Source organism: Myxine glutinosa, chromosome 4 (genome assembly GCF_964187855.1).
Source record: "Myxine glutinosa chromosome 4, kmMyxGlut1.1, whole genome shotgun sequence".
Classification (NCBI taxonomy): Eukaryota; Metazoa; Chordata; class Myxini; order Myxiniformes; family Myxinidae; genus Myxine; species Myxine glutinosa.
Genome location: NC_136264.1, coordinates 5,962,312 through 5,976,365, shown reverse-complemented (window position 1 = coordinate 5,976,365; position 14,054 = coordinate 5,962,312). Strand labels below are relative to the sequence as shown.

At 43.0% G+C, this 14,054-nt stretch overlaps 1 protein-coding gene and 1 long non-coding RNA gene across 6 annotated transcripts in view; one reads left to right on the top strand and one right to left on the bottom strand.

Annotated features, from left to right (window-relative positions):
* Positions 1-10,501, bottom strand: part of LOC137426039 (uncharacterized) — a 29,147-nt gene extending 18,646 nt beyond the window's left edge. The window contains exons 1-3 of the long non-coding RNA XR_010984163.2: positions 10,410-10,501; positions 10,188-10,305; positions 5,657-5,682 (exon numbers count right to left, since the gene is read on the bottom strand). This is a non-coding gene — a long non-coding RNA (uncharacterized LOC137426039). The remainder of the gene's footprint in view (positions 1-5,656; positions 5,683-10,187; positions 10,306-10,409) is intronic.
* LOC137424380 (progesterone receptor) overlaps positions 1-14,054 on the top strand; it is a 411,636-nt gene that overhangs the window by 39,457 nt on the left and 358,125 nt on the right. The gene's annotated exons all lie outside the window — the stretch shown is intronic.

Sequence of the window (14,054 nt, the reverse complement as noted above, 5' to 3'; positions counted from 1 at the left end):
TTTTCGGTTTTTCCAAGATGGCGGCCGAACCACGTGACCTATGACGTCATCAATTGGGCACAGTCTATTCCAGGTCAGACCAATATGTGTGCAAAGATTGGCGATTCTACGTGCAATGGTGTAGACGTAGTGCTGCAAACACAGACAGACAGACAAACAGACAGACAAACGAACAGATCAACATACTTGCCGGAATTTTTTCCGGCAAGTAATGAAAAATCGGTCAGTGACCGAGGACTTGCCGGAATGTACTATTTTATAAACCATTTAGAACAAATATGGCGGCCGAACCACGTGACCGATGACATCATCATTATCATATTTTATTCCCCATGGAGAGTTCTTTACAATGAGCCATGTCTAAATTTTTTCTATTCTGCACTTTTGGAGATTTTGTGGTGCAAAGTTTTCCCATTTTTCCAAGATAGCGGCCGAACCACGTGACCAATGACATCATCATTAACATATTTTATTCCCCATGGAGAGTTCTTTACAATGAGTCATGTCTCAATTTTTTCTGTTCAGTAATTTTGGAGATATAGTGGTGCAAAGTTTTGCCGTTTTTCCAAGATGGCGGCCGAACCACGTGCCCTATGACGTCATCATTAACATTTTATTCCCCATGGAGAGTTCTTTACAATGAGCCATGTCTCAATTTTTTATATTTAGCACTTTAGGAGATATGGAGGTGCAAATTTTTTCGGTTTTTCCAAGATGACGACCGAACCACGTGACCGATGACGTCATCATTAACATATTTTATTCCCCATGGAGAGTTCTTTAGAATGAGCCATGTCTCAATTTTTTCTATTCAGCACTTTCAGAGATATGGATGTGCAAAAATTTTCGGTTTTTCCAAAATGGCGGCCGAACCACGTGACATATGACGTCGTCATTAACATATTTTATTCCCCATGGAGAGTTCTTTACAATGAGCCATGTCTCAATTTTTTCTGTTCAGCACTTTTGGAGATATAGTGGTGCAAAGTTTTGCCGCTTTTCCAAGATGGCGGCCGACCACGTGACCTATGACATCATCATTAACATATTTTATTCCCCATGGAGAGTTCTTTACAATGAGCCATGTCTCAATTTTTTCTGTTCAGCACTTTTGGAGATATAGTGGTGCAACGTTTACCGTTTTTCCAAGATGGCGGCCGAACCACGTGACTGATGTCATCATTAACATATTTTATTCCCCATGGAGAGTTCTTTACAATGAGCCATGTCTCATTTTTTTCTGTTCAGTACTTTTGGAGTTATAGAGGTGCAAACTTTTTCGGTTTTTCCAAGATGGCGGCCGAACCACGTGATCTATGACGTCATCATTAACATGTTTTATTCCCAATGGAGAGTTCTTTACAATGAGCCATGTCAATTTTTTCTATTCAGTACTTTCGGAGATATAGAGGTGCAAAGTTTTTCGGTTTTTCCAAGATGGCGGCCGAACCACGTGACCGATGACGTCATAAATTGGGCACAGTCTATTATATTCCAGGGCAAGACGAATATGTGTGCAAAGTTTGGCGATTCTCCGTGCAACGGTGTAGACGCAGTGCTGCAAACAGACACAGACAGACAGACAAACAGACAGACAAACGAACAGATCAACATACTTGCCGGAATTTTTTCCGGCAAGTAACAAATAAACGGACTCAAATGCAATACCCTCTCCTCTGGCGAGGGTAACAAGACTGACAGTCCAAGACTGACGGCATAGCCGGGCTTGGTAACACTTTAACTTAAGAGGATAGTATGATCTCAGTGCGGATACCAGTTAGCAAATAATGTAAATATGATATGTTTTTGACTTGAGGCATGGACAGCCAAGTTCGTGAATGACTTGGGTAAATAAGCGGCTCATGGCAAACGATGATCGAATAAATTCCACATTTCTGCGCCACCTTCAGTCGAGCGTCAGATATTGACAGCAGGTTCTCTGTATTTTCATTCCAAACAGCACAATTCATCATTCCAATCACAAATTAATACTACTAGCGTGATTCGGCGCGCTCCGCGTGCCTCACCACACGTCATCTCAGAGGGGTAGGCATCTTTGACCATTTCGGTGTCTTTTGGGTCTTCATGGTGTTTTGGGTTTTCAGGGCCATTTAGGTCTTCAGGGTCTTTTGGATCCTCTTGGTCTTTAAGGGTATTTTGGGTCATTGAGGTGTTTTAGGTCTACAGGGTCTTTTGGGAATTTGGTGTCTTCAGAGGCTTTTGGGTCTTAAGGGTCTTCGGTGTCTTTTGGTTCTTCTTGGTCTTTTTGGGTCTTCGGGGTGTTTTGGGTCTTCAGGAGGGTTTTGGGTCTTCGGGGCGTTTTGGGTCTTCGGGGCGTTTTGGGTCTTCGGGGCGTTTTGGGTCTTCGGGGCGTTTTGGGTCTTCGGGGCGTTTTGGGTCTTCGGGGCGTTTTGGGTCTTCGGGGCGTTTTGGGTCTTCGGGGCGTTTTGGGTCTTCGGGGTGTTTTGGGTCTTTGGGGTGTTTTGGGTCTTCGGGGTGTTTTGGGTCTTTGGGTATTCAGGGTGTTTTGGGTCTTCGGGGTGTTTTGGGTCTTCGGGGTATTTTGGGTCTTCAGGGGTCTTGGTGGTCTGAAGGGTCTTGGGGGAATTAAAGGGTCGTCAAAGGTCTGAGGGGTCTTGGCAGTTTTAACGCAATTAAGAGGGTTAAGAGGGTGGTAATTGTTTTTTTTGAAGAAGTTTTGGTCGCATATAAACATAGCGACAAACATAGCGACATAACCATTTTCGTTTGCTCTATTATAATAAGATGGTATTAATATATCAATATATCATGTTAAATCACGATTGTATTGAGATATCGAACCAGCGAACCGTTGTCATCTGTTCACTTCCGGATTCGAGAGCAAGATCCATGCCGATTGCATTTCAAAATCGTAATTGTATTGAGGAATTTCTGCAACCTCCTACCTTACGACACCCGCTGGGACCCCAACAAGTTCCACAGAAGGTTATGTTTTCTTTTAGTAAAATATGCAACTGTGATGATTACTAAACATGTCCACTGTCATGTTACCAGATCCTCGGCTTTGATTGGTGGACGTTTGTGGGGACATACAAACAAATAAACGTTCTAGATGGCACTGCCCGACTGGCTTCCCCATAAAAAGAAAATAGAAAAAGTATTTCCTATGTGCCCCGCCCCCCCCCCCCCCCCCCACCCTCCAATCTCTCAATCTCAAAAGGAGATGGTCATCATTGGAGGACCTGTTGAAGAGACTTCAACTGGTTTGCTTCCAAATGTTTGATTTTGCAAAATTTGCTTTGATTTGCTAAACTAGGGCGTGCCCGTACGTGGGTGCAAAAAAACATGCGTGCAAACAACAACAACAAAAAAAAACTTTGAAACCACGTGGCAGTAACGACCACAGAACCCCCCCCCTCTATTTACATGAAATGGTTTGGTCCATTCGCAAAGCCAAAGCGAACGGCTTGCGAGTACGGTAGAACCCCCCCCCCCCCTCTATTTACATGAAATGGTTTGGTCCATTCGCAAAGTCAAAGCGAACGGCTTGCGAGTACGGGTAAATAAATCGCCATAGCTCGGTAACTACTTCTCCGATTAATATGAAACCTTGAAAAGGCACATCCTCAGGTCCCCAGCAATATATCTGGCAAGTTTCAATTAGATCGGACCCGTGGTTGTCGAGAAACAGCGGTCACAGACAAACACACACACACACACACACACACAGAGATTACTGGAATTATAGATAGATGATTTAATCAAAGGGAGGTGCAAAGCATCATTCCCTTAAAAAAGGGACCGTTTCTCTGTATGCAGCTTTTACAGCTTTTACAAAATGCGTTTCTCGGCTTCTACTGGACGAAATCGGCTGCAAATTTCAGAAGTAAATGCTTTGTAAATCTTACTATAATTCACCAAATGTCTGTCCGTCCGTTCGAAGGTACCGCAAAAACGGCTCAACCAATCGCAACGATATTTTGGGTGGGTATTCCTGGGACCACTGGGAGTAAAATAGGCTATATTGTTTTTCCAATTTTTCCAATTTTCCAGTTTTTCCAAACACTATGTATTAATATTTACTGATATGAACAATGATGTGGCTTTTATTGAAATTCTACAAATACTGTTTATTCTACGTACCAGGTGAGAGTAGATCGACTCCTGACGAACTCTTCCTATATAAACGTGCAGCTCCGAAGTAACATGGCAGCGTGTGCAAGGTGACTGAGAAGCAGGTGTAGCGGCCGCTTCCGTGTTACAGATTCGGCGCTCACTCTTCACACATAAACGTGCGACTGAGAAAGACGTGTAGCGGCCGCTTCCGTTTTGCAGAATTCAATCTTTTTAGCTGCGACGAGCAGCTCTATGAGAGGAACGCGTTGTTGTTCTTGTTGTTGGGGTGCCTTTTTGAATAGCGCATGCACATACACTCGGACGTGCGTTGGTATGAAGTAAGAACAACGCGGATTAAAATCGCGAAATTATGGAAACATTACATTATATGTTATCGGTTGATGAAGCATGTTGCGTCGCAAAATACAGGACAAGACCAGAACTGAAAGACAAAAAGATGCTAGTGCATGCGTATAATTTAATGACTGGTCGAATTTGGTAGCGCATATTGTTTCAAAATGGGTGCCATGTACTGTTTAGATTTTGATGATTTGCGTGTGATATGATTTAACGGATGTTTATATGAATCATTTAAAATTTAAAAAGCCTTCAATTTCTGATATTTTGCCTTTTAATTTGGGTCTCCCAATTGAAGCCCCGCCCATAGGGTGGGTACCGTTGCTACTTGAGGTAATATGTTCCAAATTTCAGCAACGTCTGCTTCTTGCGTTATATTTAGAAAACCCTCAAATCACGTTGGTATCTGTCCATCCATCCGTTTGCCCAAAATGTATTGGGGCTCATATCTCAAGGGCTATTCATTGAAACTAGCTGAACCTTGGAATATACATCGGCCAATAGGTCTAGTTAATGGCTTTTGAAACAAATTCCACCTAAGTACTATAGTTTTTGCTTTAAATTTATATATATATATATATATATATATATATATATATATATATATATATATATATATATATATATATATATATATCTACTATATATATATATATCTATATATATATATATATATATATATGTAAATATATATATATATATATATATATATATATATATATATATATATATACATATATATATATATACATATATATATATATATATATATATATATATTTATGTGTATATATATATATATATTTATATTTATGTGTATGTATGTATATATATATTTATGTGTATGTATGTATATATATATATATATTTATGTGTATGTATGTATATATATATATATATATTTATGTGTATGTATGTATATATATATATATATATTTATGTGTATGTACGTATATATATATATATATATATATATATATATATATATATATCTATTCTATACACACACATAAATAAATATATAAAAATATGTGTTGGCTTTTCTTCTTACTTTTTGAAGTATTGTCATATGACTACTCTCAGTTAACACCAGGAGAGTTACGGAAGGCAATCGAGTGTTACTCTTGTGCGTTCAGTTCAAACAGCGGATTTTATATATACATGGGAGGAAGAAAGGGGAGGGGAAGATGAAGGGTCTTACCTGTTGTCCGCCGGCAGTCCCAAAGCCTGCAAAGAAAATAACTCGAATGAAAAACAGGTTTAAAATGTACAAGGAAAATAACAGATTTATTAAAACGGAATGCCGGTAACAATAAAAACGCAACGAAAAATAACATTCCGATATGGAGCACTCCCAGAACAGACTTAAACACAGACGAGGAATAAAAAAAAGGGAAATAAAAACGTGTGGTTATTTCATGCACTTAGCTCAGATTGGCTGGTGTATCTCGTCAGGAATGGTGTCGGCCCCAAGCGCGCCGTCCGGACGCAGCTCTGTTCTTGGCGTGAAGAAGGCCGCAGTCCGCCCGTTGACGCGCCGCTCGGCCTCCCTGAGCATCCTCTCACTCCTGGCCCCATCAAGCACGAAGCGAACAGGAGTTGTCGTGCCGTTCCTCGCTCCCAGCTCTTCGTTCGCAACTCGGCCTCCTCACAATCCCCAGCAAGGTCTCGGCACACTACCGGCCGCACCGAGGTCCAGAACGTGAAGACAATGGCGGGAGAATCATCAGCGCTCAACCGGCTCTTTTCACATCCAGCACAAGAAGCACGAGAAGGCACAAGAGAATAGGGAGAAGAGAGATAATCCTGGCCGGACGCGGTTTTTACGTCCCACCTTTGACGTCATTGGCGCTTCTCTTCCAATCAGCGAGTTGCTTCTTGCCCCGGCCTTCCTGTTGGTCAACTCCCACCCAATCACTGCCCTTGTGGCTGTGGCTCTCAGCCTACCTGACCTTCGTGGTGATGTAGCTGGTGGTATCTCAATGGCAGTGCTCAGAACTAGCTTCCGGTTGGTTTTATTAATATTATTATTTAATGTGCTTTAATTGCCATTCTCACTTGTGTCTATGGCGGTGCCCTAAGGGACAAAGGATCAATCGCATAGGGAAGGACGAACAGGGAAGTAGTTAACATAATCCCTATAACTAGTTAACATGCCTCATTCCTCGTAATGGGGACAAATATACAACTTCATCCGACATTCGGGATAAACAGGTCCTCTACTTATTGCATCGTGGTGGTTCTTTTTCACGACAGTCGGAGCATGTTACCTACACAAATCTAAGTGGTCCAAAGTATCTCTACCCCACCGACATAACAGTGTTTTATATCAACTTGAATAATCGAAGGAAGGCGCAAAGTACCCCTCCCTTTCTTTATATGGGATCGTTTCTCTGTATGCAACTTTAATATGGGGACTGAAAATTCATTTGTTGGCTTCTACTGGTATATTATATATAAAAATATACAAATATACATACTTTGTACCCCTTTAAAATATTTTTTAAAACCCCAACGTGCTGGCTCAATGGCCTAATGGATAAAGCATCAGACTCCCAAGCTGGGGATTGTGGGTTCGAATCCTGCTGTCTGGTTTGAATATTGTTTTCCCCTTACTTTTTCAAGTCTTTCATATCGTCTTGAATAAAGTCTTGTACAATGAACAAATGCATTTTCTTGTATTTAAAATGTATCTTGTGAAAAATGCCAGGGGCATAGAAAAGGCCCCTTTATATAAGGTTACGTACCATGTGGCAAAGTATCGAAAAGAAGGGACATTCCATAGCTTATAGAAAATACCCAGTTTAACGTCCATCCGAGGGACGGGTACACACGTTGATTAATCGCTCTGCCTGTGAAACACCGCGATGACGGTTTATAGCTAAGTCGGGATTCGAACCTAAGATAGACAGCTTCGAGGTGAGTGCTGTATTACTGTAGTACTAGCAAAATATAGTGGAATTGCACGATCTACTAGAACGTACCAGTGTAGGTGGGACCATCTCCACTCAAGGTCACATTCATTGCAAAAGCCTTGCTGGTGCCGCTAAATTTAAACATTGGCTCATTACCGTTTTTATTTGACTTTTAAAATTGGCACCTTACCCGTGTATTGCACTGGACTGCAGGTATTGCACTGGACTGCAGGTATTGCACTGGACTGCAGGTATTGCACTGAACAACTGAATGAGACTGATTATATCATCGTTTTATATGATAACACAATAATCCTCGCATCCCTTTAACAATTTGTATTATACTTCCTGTGGATTTTAATCGGATTTGTGTAACGACTTCCATATATATTCAGAATGAAGTGAAAGCCGAGATTCAAAAATGGAGAATTTCCACAATGTATGATGGTTCATCAAAATGTTCGCATTTTAATGCCTCCACCGACGAAGTCGCCGGAGGCATTATGTTTTCGGGTTGTCTGTCTGTCCGTACCGCCTAAACCTCGTTTTTCTCAGCAACCATATGTCCGATTGAGACAAAACGTTCAGGGTAGGAGTGACACCCACACAGAATGTTTTTATGATAATTGTGATGCCATCGGTCACGTCGTATGGCAGCCATCTTGGATTAAAAGCAAATAATTAAAAAATTATTTCTCAGAAACCGCTGCATGGAAAAATCTTAAACTTGGCAAATTGTGAACTACTCCCAATGGGGAACAAAAGCATAATAATGATGGCATCATAGGTGAAGTGGTATACCAGCCAAAAATGTTTTACTCTAATTCCTTATCCTAAAAATCTGAAATTGCATGTAAATGATGTATGACCCATTTGTATTGAAATATTAAATTTGACATCATACGTCACATGGTTTGGCAGCCATATTGGATTGAAGGAAAATATTAAATAATTATATCTCTGAAACCGCTCACCATATCGATGCGAAATTTTACTAATATCATCTAACACCATTGCTGCATATAGTTTGAAAATGATGTAGGTCTCGTGATTTGGCAGCCATCTTGGATAGAAAAACGAACCTTATCCGATCAACAAGAAACTTCACAAACGTGATCCCCTACCCATACATATGCAGGGTGTACATTTTTTATGGTCACATGTCATGTGGTGTGGCAGCCATATTAGCTTGAAAGCCGATATTAAAAAAAATCTCTTCTCTGAAACTGCTTCACCGTTCGATGTGAAACCTGTCATGTCTGGTAAAAATGTGATACTTGAAAACAGCATTCTGTGAAAGCCCACAGAATCTCGTTTCTCACAGTCTGAGAGTCCTTTAGGTGCTTTTGTTGCAAACTCCAACTGGGCTTTCATGTGTCTTTCACTGAGGAGAGGCTTCCGTCTGGCCACTCTGTCATAAAGCCCAGATCGGTGGAGTGTTGCAGTGATGGTTGTCCTTCTGGAAGTTTCTCCCATCTCCACACAGGATCTCTGGAGCTCAGCCAGAGTGACCATCGGGTTCTTGGTCACCTCTCTTACCAAGACCCTGCTGCCCCGATTGCTCAGTTTGTCCGGGCGGCCAGCTCTAGGAAGAGTCCTGGTTGTTCCAAACTTCTTCCATTTAAGAATTATGGAGGCCACTGTGCTCTTGGGAACCTTCAATGCAGCAGAAATTTTTTTCTAGGCTTCCCCAGATCTGTGCCTCGACACAATCCTGTCTCTGAGCTCTGCAGGCAGTTCCTTCGACCTCGTGGCTTGGTTTTTGCTCTGATATGCATTGTCAGCTGTGAGACCTTATATATACAGGTGTGTGCCTTTCCAAATCATGTCCAATCAATTGAATTTACCACAGGTGGACTCCAATCAAGGTGTAGAAACATCCCAAAGATGATCAACAGAAATGGGAGGCACCTGAGCTCAATTTCAAGTGCCATAGCAAAGGGTCTGAATACTTATGTAAATGTGATATTTCAGTTTTTTCTTTTTAATAAATTTGCAAAACTTTCTAAAATCCTGTTTTCTCTTTGTCATTATGGGGTATTGAGTGTAGATTGATGAGGGAAAAAAGGAATTTAAACGATTTCAGCAAAAGGCTACAACATAACAAAATGTGAAAAAAGTGAGGGGGTCTGAATACTTTCTGAATGCACTGTATTTGATTGCATTGCAACTGCGAGGAAACCGTGAGGAAATCTTGCCGTACAGGTGAGCGTAAAGTATAAGAGGCTTGATTACTCACAAACATAATGAAGGTGGTGGAGGAGCCGCAGCACTGGGAGCAAGCCCAGGCATATCGGATCGAAACGCCACACTGTGCACTCCCTGGTCCCTTGTGCAACTGGGCAAGTTAGCCTGGAGTCGGCCTTGACATCAAAGCAACCCTTGGTATGCTTGATGAGTATGCTACTTCCTAGCTACCCTGTTGCCTTAAATTGGAGTTTGAAACTATTTATTTCAAATTTAAACTCGTCACGTCAAGGCAAACCTGGGGATTGAAAAAGTGCTGGTTTTCCATTTCCCTGAGGCCTGAGTTGTTGCCTCGCTACTCCATTGTCACAGCATTTGCCTTTCATACATTACAAAAAGAGTTGCCACTGTATCGAATGATTTGTAAGTTGAAAACACGATCTCATACATTGTTGTATCGAAAAAAGAGAAACATACACTACATGGTGTAGCTTTGGCCAGGGCTATCTGAAAACGCCTTAAAATGGGCCTCCAACAATCATTTTGTTGATTGTAATAAAAATCTTGATATTCGAGCTGGTACAGCATGTTGGATCATGCATCGAATAGTGTATGAGCCGGCTATCATACCTGCTTGAATGTCGTGAGGGTCCGCTCTGAGGTCGTCACGCCGACGCTCCAATGTAAAGCACATGATGAATGTGCGAGTTGCATCGTCAAACCGTTTTTCCTCCATGCGTTTGGTTCACTGTTGCTGTGGAAGAAGCAGCGATGTAGTTGTTGTCGCATTTTTAGTCATATAGACACGATTCACATTTGGGTAACATTTGCTTTGATTACTGTTTGCAATACCTGCTGCTCGGGTTACTTCATTCCCCCACCACGCCACCTAGTCAAAGCGTGCTCAGGAGAAGCCCACGTGGACTTGAGATGGCAGCCCGTGTGATGTGGGACCGGACCTTGTTTAATTTCCGCTTTTACATTGACTCTTTCACTCCTTTTAATTTAACGAGCTCGGTTGTAAAGAGCGGCAAATTTGCCTTAGGATCAAGTGAAATTTCTGTGTGAAAAAATGAGCTTTTCACTTTAAGATAAAGTGTAGCCAAAGGTGCCTGGTGTTGGCTCAGAGGTTAGGGTGTGGGCTTGGGATCCTAGGATCCTCGGTGCCAAAGGTGCCTGGTGTTGGCTCAGAGGTTAGGGTGTGGGCTTGGGATTCTCGGATCCTAGCTGTCAAAGGTGCCTGGTGTTGGCTCAGAGGTTAGGGTGTGGGCTTGGGATCCTAGGTGCTTGGGTTCCTAGGATCCTAGGTGCCAAAGGTGCCTGGTGTTGGCCCCAGAGGTTAGGGTGTGGGCTTGGGATCCTAGGATCCTGGGTGCCAAAGGTGCCTGGTGTTGGCTCAGATGTTAGGGTGTGGGCTTGGGATCCTAGGTGCTTAGGATCCTAGGATCCTAGGTGCCAAAGGTGCCTGGTGTTGGCTCAGATGTTAGGGTGTGGGCTTGGGATCCTAGGTGCTTAGGATCCTAGGATCCTAGGTGCCAAAGGTGCCTGGTGTTGGCCCCAGAGGTTAGGGTGTGGGCTTGGGATCCTAGGATCCTGGGTGCCAAAGGTGCCTGGTGTTGGCTCAGAGGTTAGGGTGTGGGCTTGGGATCCTAGGATCCTCGGTGCCAAAGGTGCCTGGTGTTGGCTCAGAGGTTAGGGTGTGGGCTTGGGATCCTAGGTGCTTGGGATCCTAGGATCCTAGGTGCCAAAGGTGCCTGGTGTTGGCCCCAGAGGTTAGGGTGTGGGCTTGGGATCCTAGGATCATAGGTACCAAAGGTGCCTGGTGTTGGCTCAGAGGTTAGGGTGTGGGCTTGGGATCCTCGGATCATAGGTACCAAAGGTGCCTGGTGTTGGCTCAGAGGTTAGGGTGTGGGCTTGGGATCCTAGGAATCCTGTTTCGAATGCTGGTCGATCGTTGATATGACGCCAATGGGGTCGACTCGGCCTGCCATCCCTCTGAGGTCGGCAAATTGAGTACCAGCTTGCTGGGACGAATGAGCCGTTCGGGTATCCTGCGTCGGAGTGGCAACCCATCTAGGATTGCGCCCAATAGCCGAGGAAACTGCTTCGGCAGCCCCATGCATCGTCACGGTGCGATAGGAGTGGTCGACGTCGTCAATGCCAAAAGTGGATTTTGTTGCTAAGAGCTTACAGATGACGGTGCCTGTATTTGGTTTGACTCAGTATTTCCTTGCCGATTTTTCTGAGCGTATCTGTTCTTTTTATTTTATTTTAATTTCCTGCATTCGAGTTGACACAGTATGTAGGAGTTTGAAATGGAGTACTGCTACCCCCTTTGGGTTGGCGCCCCTTCCTCCCACCTTACTTAGCTTGATGCCGTGGAAACAAAGGACTTTCAGATCAATAGAATATCGCACGATGAACCTGAGTCTATGGGTCTACTATTTCCTGTCACAGACCGGGAGGTGGTCTCCGTCTTCCTCTGCCTTCTTTCTGGTCTTGCATCCTTTGCTCTTCCTGTGCTTTGTACCTTCCCCCACCTCTCCCCCGTCCCTCAGGTTTCTGCAGGATGCATGTGTTCTACCATCAACTATCTAAAAACAGGGTCGCAGCTCACTTCCACTCATTTGTTCCTCCTTTTTATCCCTCCTGTGGAATCATCTTCCACATGCTTTTCAATTTCAGTCTTCCCTCCAGCTCTTCCATACTGCTGTTCACCAGCATCTCAGTCCCCCCATCCAAAACCATGATATTTTCTACCCCCGTTAACTCTCCCAAGCCCACCTCCTTCATAATTTCCAGTTTTTCCTTTGAGAGTTTGCTTAGCTGCATCCACCTTGTACACCCCATATATTTTTCCCGACTCATTCCTCCCCACGTCCCTTATGTGTCTCCTATTTTATACTTCAATTGTGCTGCTGGTGCTTCCCCCTCTCTTTCTGCTGCTCCGTTTTGTTCTCTTGAATCCTGATCCATTCAGTGTTCTCGCTCTTTCACGAGCTGTGACTCTGCATTCCATTTTTTTTTTTTTTTAACAAAAGGTTATATCCTTGCTCTTTGGGATTAGAAAATGATGTGGCTTTCACCACGTTCTTTTATACCCTGAAATCAAAATCTGCTTAAAGTAGGAATGAGAACATGCTTGTATCTTCTCCTCCTCTTCCATTTACAGGGCCTTCAGAAAGTTTATTCACACCACTTGACTTTTTTCACATTTTGTTGTTGCAGCCTGATTTAAAAGTGGATTGAACTGAGATTATTTTTTTCTCACTTATCTACACATAATACCATAATGTCATAATGTCAAAGTGGAATTAACTTTTTTAGAATATTTTACAAAATAATTAAAAATGAAAATCTGAAACGTCTTGTCAACAAGTATTCAACCTCTTCGCTATGACACTCCAAATTGGGCTGAGGTGCATCCAATTTCCTTTGATCATCCTTGAGATGTCCCTACAACTTGATTGGAGGCCGCCTGTGACCAATTCAATTGATTGGAGATGATTTATAAAGAAACACACCTTTCTATATAAGGTCCCACAGTTGGCAGTGCATGTCAGAGCAGAAACTCCACCATGAAGTCCAAGGAATTATCAATAGAGTTCCGTGCTAGAACTGTGAGGAGGCCTAGATCTGGGGAAGGGGATAAAACAATTTCTAGAGTGTTGAAAGTTCCCAAGAACACAGTGAGCTCCATCTTTAGAAAATGTAAATAATATGGAACTACCCAGACTCTTCCTCGAGCTGGTCATCCGACCAAACTGAGCAACTGGGCAAGAAGGCACATGGGCAGGGAGGTGAAGAACCCAAAGACCACTCTGACAGAACTACAAAGTTTCTTGGCTGAGGTGGGAGAACCTGCTGGAAGGACAACAGCCTCTGCAGTCCTTCACAACTCTTGGCTTATGGGAGAGTGTCCAGACAGAAGCCACTCCTGAGAAAAAGGCACATACATGACAGCATGCATGGAGTTTGCAAAATGGGACGTGAAAGACTGAGAGCATGAGGCAAAATATTCTGCGGTCTGATGAGATGAAAATTTAACTCTTTGGCCTGAATGCAAAGCACTACGTCTGGCGGAAACCGAGCACAACTCACCACCCATCTACCATCATCCCTACTGTGAAGCATGGTGATGGAAGCATCATGCTATGGGGATGCTTTTCATCGGCAGGGTGTGGGAAACTTGTAAGGATAGAGATATCAATGAATGGAGCCAAATACAGACAAATTCTTGAGGAGATCCTGCTTCAGAGTGCAAAAGACCTCAGACTGCAGCGAAGATTTACATGACCCCAATCATACTGAAAAGGAACACTGGAACGGCTTCAGAACAAGAACGTGGAAGTCCTTGAGTGGCCTATCCAAAGCCCAGACTTGAATCCCATTGAGAATCTGTGGAAAGACTTGAAGTTTGCTGTTCACTGACATTCCCCATCCAACTTTTACAGAGCCTGAGCAAATCTGCAAGGAAGAATGGGAGAAACTCCCCAG